Below are 19,253 nucleotides of genomic sequence, written 5' to 3'. Positions count from 1 at the left end.
TTAAGTCGGTGTAGATTTGCTATAGTAAAGTTGCTTAAGGAGTTTTATTCTTGAGTTCGACACGGTACTAAATCGTAACTGTAATGTCGACTCAGTAAATGAAAAGGTTATCTGCTACACAAATACATAAAAATTGTTTTCTTAAAATAAAATATTGTAACAACATACAACAGTTTTGAAAATGCTCACACACCACAAGGGTTGCTTTCGTATTTTATAAAATTGTGGTATATTATGACACTTTGGCAAACTGGATTGGGTATGAGGAGCTGACAATAATGTAATCATAAAACGAGATATCCTATACAGGGTGTATCGTTCACAATCACATTAAATCCTATCGCATATACTTTATGATATTCTATGGCGAATTGTAAAAAAAATAACCTAATCCATTCAGTGGTTTAACCACAGGACTCATTTTTCGTTTTTATAATTTACAACATCATGTGTAAAGCAGAGATAAAGTTAGGAGTATCGAATGTTTTGATCAGTTGACAGCTGTCAGTTTTCAAGGGAGAATTTCAGTTATTTGTAATGAGTGTTTTTTATATGGTGTTCTAATTTTCGCACATTTTTATTCTATTTAATTTATTTGAAAAATTCATTTTTTTTTATTTTTACGTATTTTTCTTTTTTCTTTGTATTAATCGACATATATTAACCAGTATATTAACGCATTTCATTTAATGTGATTATGAACGACACACCCGATATGAAAGAAGAAGACGAAAAACGACTTTCTAATATAATAAGCACACTACAAATGTTCAGATTCCAAATCATTTTCTAAATAGCGCAACCTAGTTAGAAATTACTCCAACGATGCATATCAATACGATACTCAATGAAGCAAGAAGCAGTTTGTTACGATGGGACATCGCTCTGCTACATAAATCATGTTTAACAATGACTAATGATACGTAAACGTAGATTGGACTAAAATGCATCTATGTAGAAGATATTACGGTTATTTTAAAGGCCAGTCTACAATCTAGATTTTTAGTTCCGCCGTTTTTCACATCATCCAGCAAATCGAAAAATACTGGTGAACACAGGCCATTTCCATTTTGGACTGACTGATTATTTTATGATTTAGGGTAGCCATGGACTAACAAAGGGCTCCAAAAGGGTGGGTTATAGTCGATATAATTCTGACACTCTCTTCTACCGAAGCAAGCTGCCGGAATAGGGCATCGGAAATGGATTCAGGAAGCAGAGCTGAAGATTAAAGTCCAGTGTACGTTTATACGATACCTACATATTTCATACTTACAGCATTTGACGTAACAACGCTTTATGTTGTCGTTTATGAACACTTGTACTGCAATATTTTTTATTGCAATTTTCCCCACCTATTGATTTATTACGCGGTGTCCTGCGTGAGCGACGAACGCGACGCGACGCGACGCTGCGAACGCGACGAACGCGATCAACTCAAAGGAATTCCCTACATGCGGCCTATGTGACAGTCTGCGGCGAGACGCGACGTAACGCGTACTTGTTTTGAGGGCGACCAGACGCGACACCGCGAACTATTCAGAAGCGTTGATTGTTGTGGGACAAAAAAAACATAAATATTAAAGAAATCGTTTATTAGTACAAACAAGTTGGAAGATTGTTGGTGTCTGTACTTTAAATATGAACTTTCAAGCAAAATTGTAACACAACTTCTCCATGATTTGAGAAGTAATGACCAAAATCACGTAGGACATCTGTCGCGTATAGCATCGCGTCGCATTACGTCGCGTCGTGTTGCGTCGCGTCGCGTCGCGTTCGTCGCTCACGCAGGACACCGCGTTAGCCACGTGTAATGATAAAAGTATCATGCATTCATATTTGATATCTTTTTGTCTTTATAAGCGCTTTTTTCATGAGTAAGGATGATTTGGCATCGTCTGTAGTGGCTTATGATTAGGGACCGTTTAGACGAGAAACTGAGACAAGACAAAACTTAAGATCGTCTTAAACAATCTCGAGACATCGAAAATATATTTTATTGCATAGCTGCACTATATTTAAGACAATTAATATGCAAGTTTATGCAAATAAATTGTCATAAAATGCCAATGGAAAATCCTATTTGGCTAGAATACAGTTTGGTCGTATGTAAACATCTAAAAACCACCTCGGTCCGGTTTTAACATCTTTTATTACAAAACCGGTCTAAAATACGACCTTGATGCGTTACTGCAATTTAATGCTAATAGCTTTGCCTGGGATAATACTGAGTCAGTAGCTAGTGCGTTTAAACGAGGCATAGCAAAAAATGGCGCTTACTTGATATACTAGTTTGAATGTGATATAATTGGATTGTTATTCAAGTGAAATGAAGTGGAACCAGTTGGATTGCACTTTTTATGGCACTTTAGACTTGGACCTTTGGAGGCGATTGCATTTTCTTAAGCATTCCCTTCTAGAAAAGTCCATAATATCACTTACAAAGTTCTTAAGTAGTTCGTTACTATATATTTCTGCACATAATTTATTAATAGCAGACTGACTGACCAGCTTATATCAAAGTAGATTATCAAGAAAATAGATAGCTCGAAGTAAAAGTTTTAAGCCGCAATTAAGTTTTTCTCCTTTCCACAGATTACAGTGTAGATGGAGTTTAATCTGACTGGTTAGACAGTTTAACGTAGATCGATGTTCTCGGTTCCGTAACCTCGTTTTAATAAATAACTATAAAACGGTAAGCCGAGACCGTAAGACCCAGATGTGCGATTTCTCTGCGTTTTTCGATATCACGCCTTTTTGCGTTAACGTGACAATGGTAAATGCTCTTGTAGAATGTATGAGATAGAAGTTGGATGTGTGTGGGTCTTTGTCTATGTAATCATTGAAAGCTTTATCAAAAATTGTTAAACGAGCAAAATGGCAAACGACAATAAACCATAATTTAAATATTATCGTTGGTTAAGTGCGACGTAGCCAATTATTATAAGCAGTCGCCTTAAAACTGTTTATGATATGGAAGTGAAAATCATGTATCCTAAAATTTCGTAGTTATGGTAACAGGTACATACTACACAGAATTATTGCGAATTTCAAACCCTAGACAGAACCAGACACATCTATTAACATAAAGCCCATTAAAACCATTAAAATGCACCTCATACTCCCATATAACCACACAATTGAAACGTGATCAAAATCTAAAGCAACAACGAAAAAAAATGCACTACAGAAGATAAAACACAACACTAAGTAAATACGGAATGAAGAAACGTAAATCCTACATACACATACAGATGTAGATGAGTTTGTTTATCTGTGGTTTCTCAAGGATATAGAGCTTAATGTGATTACAACCCTGGCTGTGAACGCTCATGGCCGGCCGGGGATTTGGAGCGTATGCTACAAATTGCTCTGAATGTGGGTGTCGTAAACATTCGAATTCATTCTAGGACGCTTCTAGTTTATTTGTATTGAAGAGGAGTAGCAGACTGTAGCTGATATCTGAATAATATATTAACAGATATTCGTCGAGTAAAGATTGGAATAATCACTGCTGGTCGAATTATTTCAGAAAAGAAGAATATGGACTTTAATTTGTAACGCAAACATCAAAGGAACATGAGCGAAATTGAAACGAAACGTCTGAATTATTATGTTTCACATTACAATTACTTGTAACAATTCAATTATTGGAAGTTTCAAGAATACAGAAACGTTATCGTATCAATAACAATCATCTTTCTGGAAACATTTTGTTACCCATTTATTCATACATATCAAACTTACACATGTATATGCAAAAGTACAAAATAAACTGGATTATGGCTTTACTGGTGATTTCCCCAGAGGTCGGAGTTTCAGAGGTCGAGCCCTCGCTGGAGGCTGTCGATAAGGGTGACTTACAATAGGACTAAGAGCGATTTTCTGGCAAATTGCGCGGATAATGTGTATGAGGCTCTCTGATAGGGGCCCAATTAAACGCTTCGTTGGATACTTATGGTAATAGTGTAATTCAATGGCTAGGTTGTTTTCAATGATAATAAAATCAGAATGAAAAAAAAGGCAATTTAACAATGACATTGAGATTAATGAAATTCCTTTCTAGATTCATACAGAAACATAACAATAGATTTTTTAAAGATAGTAGCTATTGATTCAATTAACAGCCAACGTCATTATACAACAAAAATACTATAACACAACAAGAATTTGATACCAAACAAAAACTTAGATAGAGAAAAACCTGAGATCTTAATTACAAGCTCCAATTTCCTACAAGCGTTGATACAGTTGTTACAGATAATAATATATCAACAACAGATACAATTAATTAAAAGGCCGTACAAGAGGGCAATTATCATCAAGAAATGGAAGATAAAAATAGACCATGACAAAGTGCAGTCAAGGCTACTGATACACGAACGCCAACTGACTGCCTTATAGTAAAGACAGAAGTAATTGCACACGTAATATCTTTATAAGGTGACTAATATGATTGACATGCTGTTTTTCTATACGTAAACGGAGTTTCTAAAGTGGAAAAAAAGGTGAGGAAGTGTGATTCTTGTTAGCGTTGTATAATTTAATTGTTGAATATGAATAACTACGTAGTTCAGTTTAAAGTCCACGTTATGGTTTTTTCATAGAACTCATTCTGTCTCTGTACCTGATGTCAGATGATCAGATGATACAGAATTTTATTTAAATAATTTAACGGTAATTGTGTTTAGTGATTAGGTATACAAGCCGTCTTAAGACAAAGTGACCATTAAAATATATTTAAGATACAATTCAGTCATAAGAATTAAGTGGTTTTCAACTTGCTCCGAATCACTCTCATGAGCTCTCTCTTGAGAGTCATTTAGAACATAAAGCAGTTTAGTAAGCACAGCTTTTAACTATGAAATGAAATTCTTACTAAATCCAGAATGCAAAGTTTTAAGCAACTGTGGTTGAAACAATGACAAACAAAGACCTTTTAGCTTCTCAAGAAATGCTTGAAACTCTTAAGAAACACTTTATTTTCTTAGAAATGTGCTAATGCATTATTATCATCTGCATTATTCCGTTTATAGTTTTGACTTAACAGTCGTGGGAAACATTCTACCTCAAGTAGGTCCTGTTATAAAAATAGAAACATCTACATAATGAACAATTAAGATTTTTCTCGAAATTACCACTATTACGTCCTTCATTGGTACTTGCATTGAGAACATATTCAGGTCGTAAATGTCATTAGATACTAGACCGGTCTTCATTAAAATCTTCATCTATTTTTGATTATGTCCATAAATACATAACTAGTTTATTTGAAGATATTTTAGATACCAATCTACCTCCATCTTTTATTCGTACCTAATCATAAAGAAATACAATACGTTTGATCAGTCTCACATTTGGGGACACCCGGTTTTCTGACTACTTGAGCAGACGAACATCGTAGGTGTTTTTGATAGGTAACGAGGGTTCACGCACGTGTATGTAACATAAATAAAGGCCTTCGTTACGATATTTACACAATCACTATAATTTTATTTGATCCATATACCATAGGCCTTTTTTCAGAGAAATTGTATAAATCCATCTTTCCTTACCTACTTACCATAAGTTATTCCAAATCAAACCATTGCCTTTTTGGGAAAATATATCGAAAAAAAAAAACTACAGAGAATTGGAGTTTTCTTTGAAACATAAATGCAGAAGTTATTTATGTCCTACGTAAGTTAAGTGTATTACAATAAGTAGTAAAGATAACATTTACGTCTTTACGGAGGTATTTATTATTCTTTAAAACATCATTATTACGAAGATTTCACTTTTTATTGTTCGGAACAAAGGGTGCTTCGATTTTTATGTAGTTCGTTGTAAAAAGCCTTGTTTGTTATAAAATTACTTTCTATGTTATGCCAATATGTTGACATATTTTTAACACGCGACGATTGGAATTCTCGACTCGCAACCACTGAATATTTTTATCTAAAGACAGGTGCAAACATATTGGTGTTGAAAACCCCTACTAAATTATTTCAATGAAACCATAAAAAAATCTAACCTTTTTTTGTTATATGCATCGTCTGAAAATATCAATAACTGTTATGTTCTCATGTAATCTGGTCAGCATTGGTTAGAACTAGATATTCAACCGACTGTAGACAAATTATCCCACCAGCATAGTAGCCCTATTCAATTATGTCTAAACAGGAAGTTAACCCAAAGCATTCAAACAAAACATTAAACAATAGAAAACTTTAAACTACACAACGAAGCTGCACAAACAAACAAATAGACTTATACATAAAGAAAAGCGGTATAGACATTTTGAAAAGGTCAATCAGACGCTTACAGTCTTCAAAAGGATATAACAACTAGTGGAACATTCACACTAATATCACCCGTACGACCCCAAAAATAAAGATGATATTTAGATGAAGAGACTACGCGAAGGGATCCGTTGAATAGACTGTGTTACGTGACCGAACGCACGGAGTTCCTACGCAGTTGGTTCAATATTTTTTTTGGCAACAACGGAGATTTAACGGATGCTAGTTAACGTTGGGGACACAATTCCGGTATGTATCTGAATCTATGTGACGTTTTTCACATTGAACAATGGAAATAGGCTAAAGAGCTTAATGTGTTGGTACTGTAGCATTTTTTGTAGCTCTAAAATCATATGTGACCCACTTAGATACCATGTCAGTTTCGTGATTGATCACTTACAATTATTGGTCTAGACATTTGTTTTCATGTTTTGTATTGCCTCATATGGTGTAATACTAAAATTGTTTGCTTTACGTTCTAAAGCTTTCTAGAACTCTTTGACGAAAGTTCGATAAACGCTGGCTTCATGGTTGATCGATTTCAGTTGGAAGTCGATAGCTGAACATGACCCTTCAGTTAGATGACTCATGCAAAGTTTTGTAGCATTTTCCTCATCACGATTTTGGAGCTAAAAATGGGTAGACGAATTGCTGTCGTTGCATATAAATGATATTTGGAACTAGCTGTACTGAATTCAGATCACCAGCCTTTGTTTACTTTTTTAGTTTAAGCTAATAGTTACTGTCTGTCTGGGTTATTCCCAGTAGTCAAATTGTCTCTTTCGTTTACCGAAAGGATTTTCAAAACCAGAAAAGCAAAAACAACTGAAGTACGACGTAACGAGGGACAACATCGAAATAAAAAGGTACAGATGGTATTACGAATTTGGGAAATCGCAAGGGAGTTTCAAGGACAAAAACAATTTGCGTCTCTTAGGACCAAAAACCATACGAAGAAGTAGACATAGTCCTTTTGCGTCGTAGACTGCGAACCTACAGCGTATATTTGATGCAGTTTTTTGCAATCGATTTTAGTCGTCGCATCCTGCAACGTAGAAAACGAGACGCAATACGAATTTGGGCATTCAAGCGTAGAATAATCGTCTGGCTGTTTGTTGTTCTGTTTTCTGCTACTTAGCGGATTTAGTTTCGTGTTTTGTTTTCTTCTTTAGAGTTTTGCACTCTTTCTATCGTAAATCTTCAACTATTTCATCTCTTAACTTGTCTATATTTACGACCATTTCCAATTTTCTTTCTATCTGTTGTTTAGCTTACTACAGGTATGAACCTGAAATTACTTAAACGAGATTATTTCTATCACTGGTAAATTTATATCTCTATTAACGGATAGATAGAATATTGGGGATGGACGTAAATTTTCACAAGTCCGTCTCTTTACTAAACGGATCTATCACAATATTAATATTTATGGATCTTTTAGTTGTCCGAAATAAATGATTATTATTATTATAAATGTATGTCCCTTCCAGACCTCGGGACTATAGAGTCCCGGATTTTTGGGAGGCGAACGTGGGGCCGAAGCCAACACGCTGAAGCCCTTTTGAGACAACATTAATGAAATGGTGACACAAAACCGACGATTATCCCTGTATACACTATAGAAATGTACCCAAAGACAATCCCCGGTTCTGTGCTAAACTATTGCTAACTATGGATGAAAACTACTTGGGCTATTGTGATGGGATGCTAATGGACTAGGAATGGGGAAACTACGGGAACTATGGCATCTGCCAATGACAATGTATTAAATACATGTTAAAATGGCAGGTGGAGACTCGCCAACTCACTTACTGGGCCCCCGGGAATCAGTCACTGAAAAGCAACAAGAGGGCAACAGGGACATGAGCGGCTGAGAAGGGTGAGGATACCTCGGCGGACTTTAAACGCAGATCACGCGCTCCCTGTGGGTCCAGCATCACCGGCCCACTCGCCACTTACCACGAGGCACCTACCCTCCGAGCAGGACTAACCTTGCTCTAGCGACTCCACTCTGACCGGCCGATGAAGGCAAGCCAAGAGGCGGGAGACCTATCCCCCGTCATGCTTCACTCCGGCAAGCCGGAGGTGGGGGACAGTATACTCTCCCTGGAGCACTCGGATATATAGCCCCGCGGGGTCGCTACTCCCCGTCATCCGCCTCAGATGCCCTGCGGGGCTTATTATTATTATTATTAATTCCAATACATAGTTTTAAAACAGTTTCATACTCTTAATTAGAATAAAACCTGTACAAACACAAATACAAGTAGCGACATCACTAAATACACAATTCTGGCGAGTAATACGATGTACCACTTCCTTAGTGTCGAGTAGCGAGCTAGATACAACTCGATCAAACCGAGGTGACCCGTGTTTGTGTTCCACGAGAAATGCAGATGTCGTGTGGTTAACACGGGTTTGAAATGAATGTTCTAGAATGTTCGCCAAGTTTCCCGAAGACGAATATTGTCCATATTGTGTCCACCTTATAGAATACCACCTGTATAGCACATCGAATGCTAATAAAGAATTAAGCATTGAGCATTGAATTGGACAATATCTTTGCAAATCAGAGAATTGCAAGTAATGTTAGTATTATCACTTATTCATTAATAGTTACTGCGTAAGTATTATGTACTAGACCTAGAGAATTATGCATATACGCAGAAGTTTTATGATCTATATAAAAATAATGTCCTCAGTCTTTATTCGATTATTCAGTCCAAGATAATATAATCGCTTGACCATGTAATTTTATTACAAAAGTAATGAAAAATGCTTCTAGGGAAACAACACTTTAAATAAAATTGAAAGCCTGTATTCTGAATAATGAGAAAGCCACAATGAAAATTACATTTCATTATAGGGATATCGGATAACGCAAATGAGTTTCCAATTGCCAACTCACAGTAAAATTGGAAACCGTTAATGGTAATCTGAGCCAAAAGCATATTTTAACTGGATCGATTTATCGCAAATTGCTGGTTAAATTGTACCGGATGGTATTAACTGTAGTGTTACAGACATTTTAACGTAAGTGGTTCTAATCATAAAACTAGTCAATTTATTAGTTTATCTCTACTTATTAATTAATTTATATATTTGAAGCTGGAAAGTTAATTTGTATATTTACTTGAATGCTCTAATCTCAGGAACTACTGAAACATTCCTCAGTTATAGACGCCCATTTCTTGAAGGAACCTTTACGCTTTTATCCGGATGCGTAAAGTAGTTCCCTCGAGATGCGGTTATCATCACTGGCAGGAGCTAATAGCGATATAAAGGTAAGGAGAATAAGGAGAAAAATTACGTTCTTGAAATTAAGGGACACGCCCTTGAAGCCATTTTTTGCAAAGGACAGATTAATGGTGATGTCCTTCATTTACAGCTTAATAAGAAAGGATCACGCGAGATTACCGAAGGTTAGGAAAACATTCAAGATCTATTAGAGAGAATTTCGGGCCTTATTGTTGTTGAGCAAGAACACGTTTTTTTCTAAATAAAAGCATATGGAACTTAAATACTTCATATTAGTCGTAAGGAATTAAAATAATGCAAATCATAAGTAGCTGTAATGGTTTGTCCACTAATGTTGGTATTACCAGTAATTAAAACTATGAATTAATTATGTCAGATAACGCAGTAGTGGATAATACAGCTATAATATTACCAAGTGTGAAACTACGTCATCAAAGCAAATTGATTGGAATGTTACATGTTAAAAGTAGATCACTAGATCACACACAAATTAGCGCAACCATACTTGGCATACTTAGAAATGTCTATTCATCTATATTAGGTCCACAATGAGTTACATTTAAGACTGACTCATCATTTTTTCTACTGGGTGTTTTATTGTCATTAGTTCAGAATGATTTGGAACTTATTAACAAAAATATGGTGATTAAGATGTAGATTCATCAGCTTTTAAAAATATTAAGTTTTAAGGTAGAGAATGGCTTTCCTAAAATTCTTTGACATGTTTGTATCTTAGCTGGACACAACCAATTTTTAGCCCTTATTTCGAATTTGTCCGTACTACCGGACAAGTACTTTAAAAAAATCCACCACCCCGTTTATTTCTATTTTTGCAACAAAAAAACAACTAAGCTATTGGGAGGTCGTTTAAATTTTAAAAGAAAAATAAATTATGCTTGTGACAACACAGAGTTTGACAATTGGCGAAAAAATGTCGGCGAAACCGCGCACTAAGAGAGTCTTTCAGGTAATTTATTAAAAAACATTATTTTTTGATAGATTTTTGCGTAGATTTTTATTTGTGTTTTGTGAATTTAGTGTTCTAATGTTCAAATAATACGATTCCATAGCTTTTGCCTACGTTATTCATAATAATTATCGAGTTTTTTACTTGTCCGCCACACCGGACCTCGTCGAAACACCTGTATTTATTGTGTCTTATAGCTTGTCCGTCACGGCGGACCTTGTCGAAATAAATATGGTATGACCAGCAGGAAACCAGCAACGGTTTGTTTCGATAATTTTTTTACATCACTTGAACTTGTTTACCTGTTGCGTGAAAATTATGGTATTTTTTCTGTAGGTACCATTAGAAGCAACCGCCTCAAAGGAGCCGAAGAAAAATTGAGTAGCGAAAAGGCACTAAAAAGAAACCAAGGGGATCGATCTTTCAGTCAAACCGTCTGTAACAAAAACAAGTTGTCGGTTGTGAGGTGGCATGAGAACAAAGCTGCTACTCTCATCAGTTCCTATACTGACGCTGAACCAGTTAGCAGGATTAAAAGATATTGCAAGAATGCCAAGAGGAAAGTCGATGTTGATTATCCCAATATTGTGAAAGAGTATAACAAGAATATGGGCGGTAAAAAAACTACGGTTTACTGCCTGAAATGTGATACACGCCTTTGTTTTGTGAAGGGAAAAAATCCTCGCAACTGTTTTTTGAGCTTTCATGTAAAATAACACAGGCCCTACAGTTTCCTTGTACTTTTATAAAAAATAAAGGCTTTTTTACTATCATATTCTTTTACTTTATATACTATGCAACTTCATTCACGTATTCGATTAAGTCCGCTAGGACGGACAAGTCCTTTTAACACTTTTTTTATTAAGTTTCGATAATGTCCGGTGTGGCGGACATCGCTTTTCTCCATAAGGGTGGGGGGTAGAATTTTTTTTTAGTTTTTTGGAGGTTCAGAAAAACCATGGAAACTATGTTATACAATAAAATTTTAATAAGTTCACTATCGCCTTCTCTGTCGAAATAAGGGTTAACTACAACCTTAACCAGATCATCGCTCTACTATACTGCAGGATATTTAGGACTATGTTTGCTTTCTCTGACTCATAAACCTATCCTGATAGGTAAACCCAAAGTCATCGGTGCTTAAAAATATACCCAAGGAATGGTCACTAGTGTTACGGAACAATAAGACAATGAAGTACATAAAATAGTATTTCCAATAAACATAACACAAGCTGATGATGTTATCGGATAAGATACAACTGGTTTTTCTGCAGTAAACCCTATGGCGGGTCGTATTGCATTTCCAAGAATTAAAAGGGAAACTGCATAGTACTGGTGACTCAATGTGAGTAGAAAATGCGTCGTTAGTTGTACTAGATAAGATGATGATGAAATCAGCAACAACAATACAAGAGAAAAAGGTCTGATAATATTTGATCTGATATAGAATTCGTTGCTAATCAAATGATGTCACGACAATATTTGAATGACAAAACAATAAGTTCAGCGATTCTAGAAAAAATTTAAATGACACGTTTTGAAAACCACGTGAGTTTATTAAGTCATACTTATTTAAAACTGTCTCGTTTTGTATCCAACTGTGATTAAAACTTATTTGATTTGGTCGGTAAACAGATATCGAAGAAATGATAGCCTACTTTCTGTCATAGGCTGACAGCATTTTAATAGACCTTCTTACCATTACCGACAAAAAAAGAGACATAAATCATTAAATGCCATCGTAAAATCAGTAATCTTATCTATAGTGTTAGCCATAGTACACACTTGCATGCGTTTATCATAATTTCGATCAATGCCTGCATCAAGGTCAAAAAGTTATGACAATCTTCATAATGTTTTAATTCACATTTACGATATCAAAAGAAATTATCAGGCGATAACTGTACCTTAGACATATAGCATATCTCACACCTATCATGCGTGATTGATGGGCAAAATTTTAAACGTACACTTCAGTAACTTTCCAAGTGTTTTCAAAGATTCTGTTTTCAGAGGATTATTGTGAAGTACTATATCTTAGCCTTGGTATCGGATAAATTTTCCTTCCTGGATGCTTAGTGACAGATTGCGAAACTGTTTATCGTCACTATAATCCTTTGCAGTTCATTGTCACTGATGATAAAGCATGGTTTGCTTTAGACATTACTAACCGTTGTGTGGTCTTATCTAAAATTAATTTCTATCTTATATAAAATTAATTTCATATAAAAGGAATGCTTTATTGCATCATCAGTATCATCTGGTCCTTTTTCTGTAAACGTTCTCATTCTTGTTCACAGTTAATTATGTTTAATGTATAAATCGCGCCAAGTTCGCATACCGAATGTCTGTATTCCGCGGAGTTGTCTCGAGAAATGTAAACTTGCAGCTTGTGTCCTTCAGATTTTTTCTTTGTCTTTAAAATAAACTTCTTTTTAGTGAGAGAAAGCTCTGTGTAGCTAGTTTGTAATATATATTTTTTCTGTAAAATCTGTCTACAAACAGCTGCTTCACAAGTCAAAGAAAATGTAACACAAAATTAATTAACTCAAGAAGAGTTCCAAAGTAAAGTGTTTTCGACTTAACAATTTGATCAAATACCTACTGAAACTTCATCCGTATGACCTTTCGCTGTTTCATCTTCGCTTCAACAAATAGCTGCTATTATTTTGTTATTATTCGAGTATTTTTTGCTATCTTGTTCTCTTGTTGCCATATTATGTTACTTCTATTAATATCAAGAAATAAAAATATAACACTATTAGTACCGAGTCGTGTTTATTTTTGTTTGTAAATGTAATAATCTTCTGCTTCATAATAAGGTCATTTGTCTTCACCTAAAATAATATTTGAAGCTGTTTTACATAACTGAATACATTTTGCAACGTAACTTGTTGAGCAAACGCTTCTGTTAATTTATGTTTTCGTAAGACTCATTTGTATTTCTTATGTTTAACGTAATTAGCGTTGTTGATAGACTAAAATTTACAAGCGTAATTGTTTATTTATTTTAATTTCTCCTCGTTGACTCTAGTGCACGAATAGCACTCATACAATGTTCCGTACATAATACTGAACACAGAACAAGATATTTAGGTAATTGTCTGTCTAAAAATTTGTGGATACTTGGATAGTAACAGATACTCACGAAGTTTTAAAGTTTATGAAACAGTAGTTTAACAAATAATACCGATATCGAACATGTACTTTTGTGATGATACTTTACAAATCCGAGTGTGACTTGCAGAATTTAATACTATTAACGGTGCCGATTTTATAATTGCTAATACAACATTATCGTCGATACAATAGCGTACTTTGACCACCGAAATACGTCTAATCATTGGGCACACGTCTGGAAAACAATTCCAATTTGTAAAAGCAACGAGGCCAACTTAAGTCTACATCAAATATTGGTTCGAAAATTCCCTTAGCAACATCGGCAAAGGCATTGGCCGTTTAATGCCCACGAAATACGACCATTGGTCCATAAGTTAGCCTGACCCCTTGTGTGCGAAGTGACGTACCCTCATTTTCAGGGGGTCTACTCTAATTCACCGAAAAACGAAGTTTCGTACGAAATTTCGCGAACTTCTTACCACGGTTCCATTTCGTTCCGAAATTTCGTACGAACGAAGATTGTTTGACGTTTATTGTCTATAAACCTACTCTAATTCGAAATGCTACGAACGAATATTTGAGTTTGACAGACGAAACTTCGGAATTTTAACCTCAAATTCAACGAAACCAAAAGAGTTATCGTTTGATTTTCGTGTTACTTTTCGTTTTGTGAATTTTGTGTGAAAATTATTGGCAAAGGCTACAATAATGCTTTTAATCAAAGCAGCTTTACGTGAAGATCATGTAGAGCGAAGAAGGAACCGGCAGTGCTTGCGCAATCAATTAAATATTAGCGAAATTCCCGACGTAGAGTTTGTAGGAAATCACAGACTCAGTCGGCAATTTTTCGAAGGGTTGTGCCAGGAATTCGTGCCTTTATAACCTCCAAACAATGCACATTGCAATTGCTAGACCTTCTGGAATCGAAAATATTTCCATTCTCTTAACACCCAAGTTGTAAGTATAAGAACTAAACATTAATGATTTAATTGAGGCATTGACTGTTGTTTATTATGATGCTGATCAATCCTTTATTATTTTCCAGATATTATGTGACAGCGATACTATATAACAAATGTGGATGTGTCATTTGGTGGAGCAACACACATGATGCTTATATTTGGAGAGAGTGTGATATTAGAAGCCACTTGGAGGGTCTCCAGAATGAAACAGTTTATCTGTTAGGTATGTTTAACTTTATTGCATTTTGAATATATTTGTACAAGTTGGGACAAAAGCGGTACCCCAAACTTTCACATTTATATTATTAATATTGTGTAGTAGTGTTATTCACATATTTTCATATACATGTGTATTTTAGGTGACTCTGGGTATTCTCTCTAAGGGAGCATATGATGACACCGATAGATAAAGCTGTTGAAGATTCTCTTGAAGGCAGATACAACTTTGCAGAGCTTTGTTAGTGCACATTTTGGAAAGGAATAGGTAGGACAAAGTTCTACTCAAGCACATCATAACATGCTCCAGAAAATATGTATGTTTATTGATTTTAAGTATTTGACATGATGTTATTTATTTCCTTTAGAGTTTAATAAAAGAATAAATTATATGCTTAAAGTTTTATTTACTATTACCCTGTTTAAACATTACAAATTAATAACAAAGAAATATTAAACACAATTAATGACTAACAAAACACTAACAAAATCTTAATTCCTATCCACATATTCCCTTATTGTGTTATGCAGCTGCAACAGGGTAGGACTGATGCCTGCCAATTCACCCCTGATGCCTGCAAGCTCTGCGTTTTGCACCGTCTCTCTCTGTGCACGCTCCTCTTCATATTGATACAATCTGCTTCTTACACCTGTGCTGGCACATCCTCTGTAATCTCCTAGTAGTAGGCAGTCTCCTTGTAGAGTGTGTATGTCGAGAGGCTGCAAAACAACATTCCAATTTTAGTCAATAGCTCAGAACAACAGTGTAAACAAAATATGGCTAAGACACTTGAACGGGTTAAGTAACAACAAAAAGTTCTCAACTTAACACTTGACCCATTTAATACCATATGCAAACATAATAAAAAAGATGCAATCATTATTCAATAGTATAATGTTAATCTGTATTCTTTATGAAGAGTATTTCTTATAAATACACTAAAAAAAATGTTATCTATATTGTGCACAATTTATTTACAATAGCATTACTCAATATACCACAGTAAAATACTTACAAGGTGTGAAAGTCGGCATTTTTGTGTCAATGGTGGTGGTACTTAGGCAGCTTTTACAGCTGGACTCTCAGGTTATCTTCCTGGCTGGGTTCAACTATTCAATCTCCCGCGAGCTAAATCTCTATGTTCGTCCAGGAAATTGAGAACGGTTTCGATTTGTTGAGGATTTGCCGAACCCCGTATATGGAGCCATTTTAAACTGAAAATATAAATGATTAGTATTAGAAAAGGCAATGGTGTTAGAGCGAAACCAAATATTGCATTTGTTTAATATGATATCTACTCACGAAGTTTTTAAATCCAAAACAAAACTTGTTGTGAACCAAAATACAGCAGACGTACGTAGAAGTCGGAGTATACTTCCTTAGGGAACTCGTACCTTGGCATAAAAGCACTTGGAAACATGATTTATTAAATACGACACTTGAGAAACACACTTCAGAAAACTTATCAAAGTATTCAAACAAAAAATCTTAAGTCGACTTGTTATGATTAGATTGTATTATGTAGCTATTTTTGGTTGTCATCCGTGATTACCCATTTTTGGCATGAAATAGTACTCTTCAAATTAGTTGGTTAGCAATGACTGTCAAAGGGTTTTTTATAGTGTCGAGTCGAAAGTAGTTGAAAATATATTTTTTGCCTGAAAGTTTAGATTGTTTGCATGAATATTACAAGAAATATGAAATGAATCACATTTATAATGTTACATGAATAAGTAAAGCTGAAAAGTTTAATAATTTCAAGTTAAAGTAAAAACCGTAACTTAGTTTAGTCGACATCATAAAAGCCCCACACAATATCATAGATTCCATTCGTTCACGAAAATTGTCTATGGTTCCGAACTTCGTATGCGCATCCGAAAATGAAATAGAGTAGGGTCACTAACGAAACTTCGTTTGAATTTCGTTCGATATCGAAGTTTCGTTTCGTTGAATTAGAGTAGACCCCCAGACATGGGCTAGCCTGTATGCCAAGTCCAATTTAATGATGCGTCAAGTAAGAATCAGTTTGCTTATGTCTGTATTCGTAATTACATTAAAATCCGTTTTTGATGTGGGAGTGCGTGGGTACATGATTATTACGTTGCGTATCTAAGTGTGGTATGTTAGCAGCGTTAACACTAATTTGTGTTTTGTTTAGAACGTTCGTGTTTGTTGAAGGAGTTAAATAATAAACTATCACGATTTATAAAGCTGTTTTGTGTGGAGTTTTATTGGAAGGAATTTGAAAAATCCACGTTTAGGATAGAGTTTTACATACTGTAAACGTCTAAACAACACTATTTAATTTGGTTTCAACTCAGTCCCTCTAGGCAGTTTTAAATACGTTTGTTAGAGTCCGCGTTTAATTTCTGAATAGAGTTGTTTTCTATTGCCTTATGTATAATCTGTATACTAGATTCTATCTTGATTAAACCTGAATGCTCACTCATATAAATAGATATAAATAAAAAGCGGATCAATCTAGAATCTTTTCCACAATTAAAGCAACTCAAGATCACATAACTATGCAAACGAATGCATACAACATGGACCGTTCAGATGAGTAAACAGAGATGGAGTACTATTTCCAGTGCATATGCGAAGGTCAGTGGATGAGGTCGCCAACTTCACTTCCGACCAACCGTCGGAAGCGAGTCAGGTGCTGTGGGAGATAAAATGGATAGACATTGTTCCTACAATGTGGGAACAAGAAATGTAACAGTTGATGAAGTTGTGACGTAAGTAGGAACTGACATAGATATTGACATAAGTCATATGCAACAAATCTTTTTCTGGACAACAACCGGAACATTATAGAAAGACACTTACGCCAGTCGTATAGCAGAAAACAAAATAGATGTGGAAGCAGATTTTAAGATCATTAATTAATTCGTTGGATCGTAGGAAGGAACTCTTATTTGATTAGATTTTGTGGACAAAAACTTTGAAAAAGCAAACTATCATGAATTGGGTCAGGTCCTTTCTGTGTCCTTGGATTGTGCCCTAGTGAAGAGCTTATCTCTGTATTTCTATGTATTCGCTAATTCTGGTTTTAGTAAGGCTTCGCAAAGACAAGTCTGAAACGATTTATTTTCACTACAACTATTGTAGCATTAATTCCGTCTATTATTCTAGTAGTGTCTTTGATACTACTGCTTCAACAATTAATAACAATGGATTCAGATCCAGTGTAGCAAATACATGAATTCAAATAGAAGTACTGAACAAAGGGCCTATTAACCAATTCGAGGGAACATCCTCAGTTAAATATAAATGTATACAGACTGAAATTTCATATTTCAATAGAGGTAGTATTTATAGCTACATTGTATATGATATAATTAGCATCTCTTTGTTAATAGTTTCATCTATTGAATTTCTGAAGGTCCTTTCTATAATTTGTTATGTCTCACATGGCCTTCTCAAGTTTTTTGTGGGCGGTAGTCACGAGACTAGCCATGATTTTTTGTGGCGCACGTCTGTATAAACACGAGTTTAGTATTTCATTTTATTAAGTCATGAATGAATAATAATGAAGTGGGTGTGGAGTTACATAACGTAATGTAATAGATTACCTACGTCATAGTTGAGGCATTGTGACAGGAAATATTTAAACAAACATAGGTATATATAAAGGCACTTAATTTAGCAAAAGATGATTTTGTTGATTACGAAGAATTTTAAGACGTAAACATAACCAGTATTTAGTTCTATGGGTCAACAACTTTGCGGTTCTTCCAACCGCAATTTGTCACAATTTGTCAAAATCTACCTTAAAATGATAAGTCCAGTGACCTTTTAATGGCGAACGTGACTTTGAGAGCATAAAATTGAATACTGCAGGGAAAACCGAAGAAACTCATATGCATATTTTATTAATATTACTAGACACCGCGAGATGACGACTCAAGAAGGAATTTAATATTTACACGTCGGTAAAGGGACTTTTTTAAACAATAACTTCTCGTTGAGTTTTAGCAATAAACTTCACGAGTGCTCCATTACCTGTGAAAGTTACATAAATGTTTAAAAGGTTTTGTACAACGAGGGAACTCGACAACTGAATATGTAAACATACCGGCCGAATTGAGAACCTCCTCCTTTTTGGGAAGTCGGTTAAAAATAAGGAAGGAATTAGGACCTTTCTGGGATAAAAAATACGAATTGTGTAACAGGAAATGAACTTACGTCAAGTAAAACCACCAAAACGAATGAAAAAAATTAATTTGAAAAAAGAACATCCTTAACTCAGACAAAGTTAAAAAGGATACGAATAACGAAGGAGTGGTAAACAAGTCTATTACGTGCGTTTAGTTTTCCAAAACCGACGACAATCGGCCGTGATTCATATAACGTACCTCTACTGACATGTAGGACATCCTATTCTTAAGTACTGGCATGGATAACAATGCTAGTTGAATGAGGTGATTCATTTAATTCATGAAGTC

General features: G+C 35.1%; 1 protein-coding gene and 3 long non-coding RNA genes across 5 annotated transcripts in view; 2 read left to right on the top strand and 2 right to left on the bottom strand.

Annotated features, from left to right (window-relative positions):
• The window catches only part of LOC124635266 (pre-mRNA-splicing factor ATP-dependent RNA helicase PRP16), a 119,921-nt gene that overhangs the window by 75,936 nt on the left and 24,732 nt on the right, over positions 1 to 19,253 (bottom strand). The gene's annotated exons all lie outside the window — the stretch shown is intronic.
• Positions 10,306 to 11,276, top strand: LOC124635270. Its single transcript, XR_006984986.1, has 2 exons — positions 10,306 to 10,506; positions 10,843 to 11,276. It is a non-coding gene; the product is annotated as an uncharacterized LOC124635270 (long non-coding RNA).
• On the top strand, positions 14,054 to 15,196 carry LOC124635269. The gene is made up of 3 exons (XR_006984985.1): positions 14,054 to 14,583; positions 14,672 to 14,811; positions 14,948 to 15,196. It is a non-coding gene; the product is annotated as an uncharacterized LOC124635269 (long non-coding RNA).
• On the bottom strand, positions 15,195 to 16,157 carry LOC124635271. Its single transcript, XR_006984987.1, has 3 exons — positions 16,108 to 16,157; positions 15,821 to 16,019; positions 15,195 to 15,524 (listed from the first exon to the last, which is right to left on the bottom strand). It is a non-coding gene; the product is annotated as an uncharacterized LOC124635271 (long non-coding RNA).

This window comes from Helicoverpa zea, chromosome 12 (assembly GCF_022581195.2).
Source record: "Helicoverpa zea isolate HzStark_Cry1AcR chromosome 12, ilHelZeax1.1, whole genome shotgun sequence".
Lineage (NCBI taxonomy): Eukaryota > Metazoa > Arthropoda > Insecta > Lepidoptera > Noctuidae > Helicoverpa > Helicoverpa zea.
Note: the sequence above shows the minus strand (reverse complement) of the source record. Positions and strands in the feature narration are given on the sequence as shown.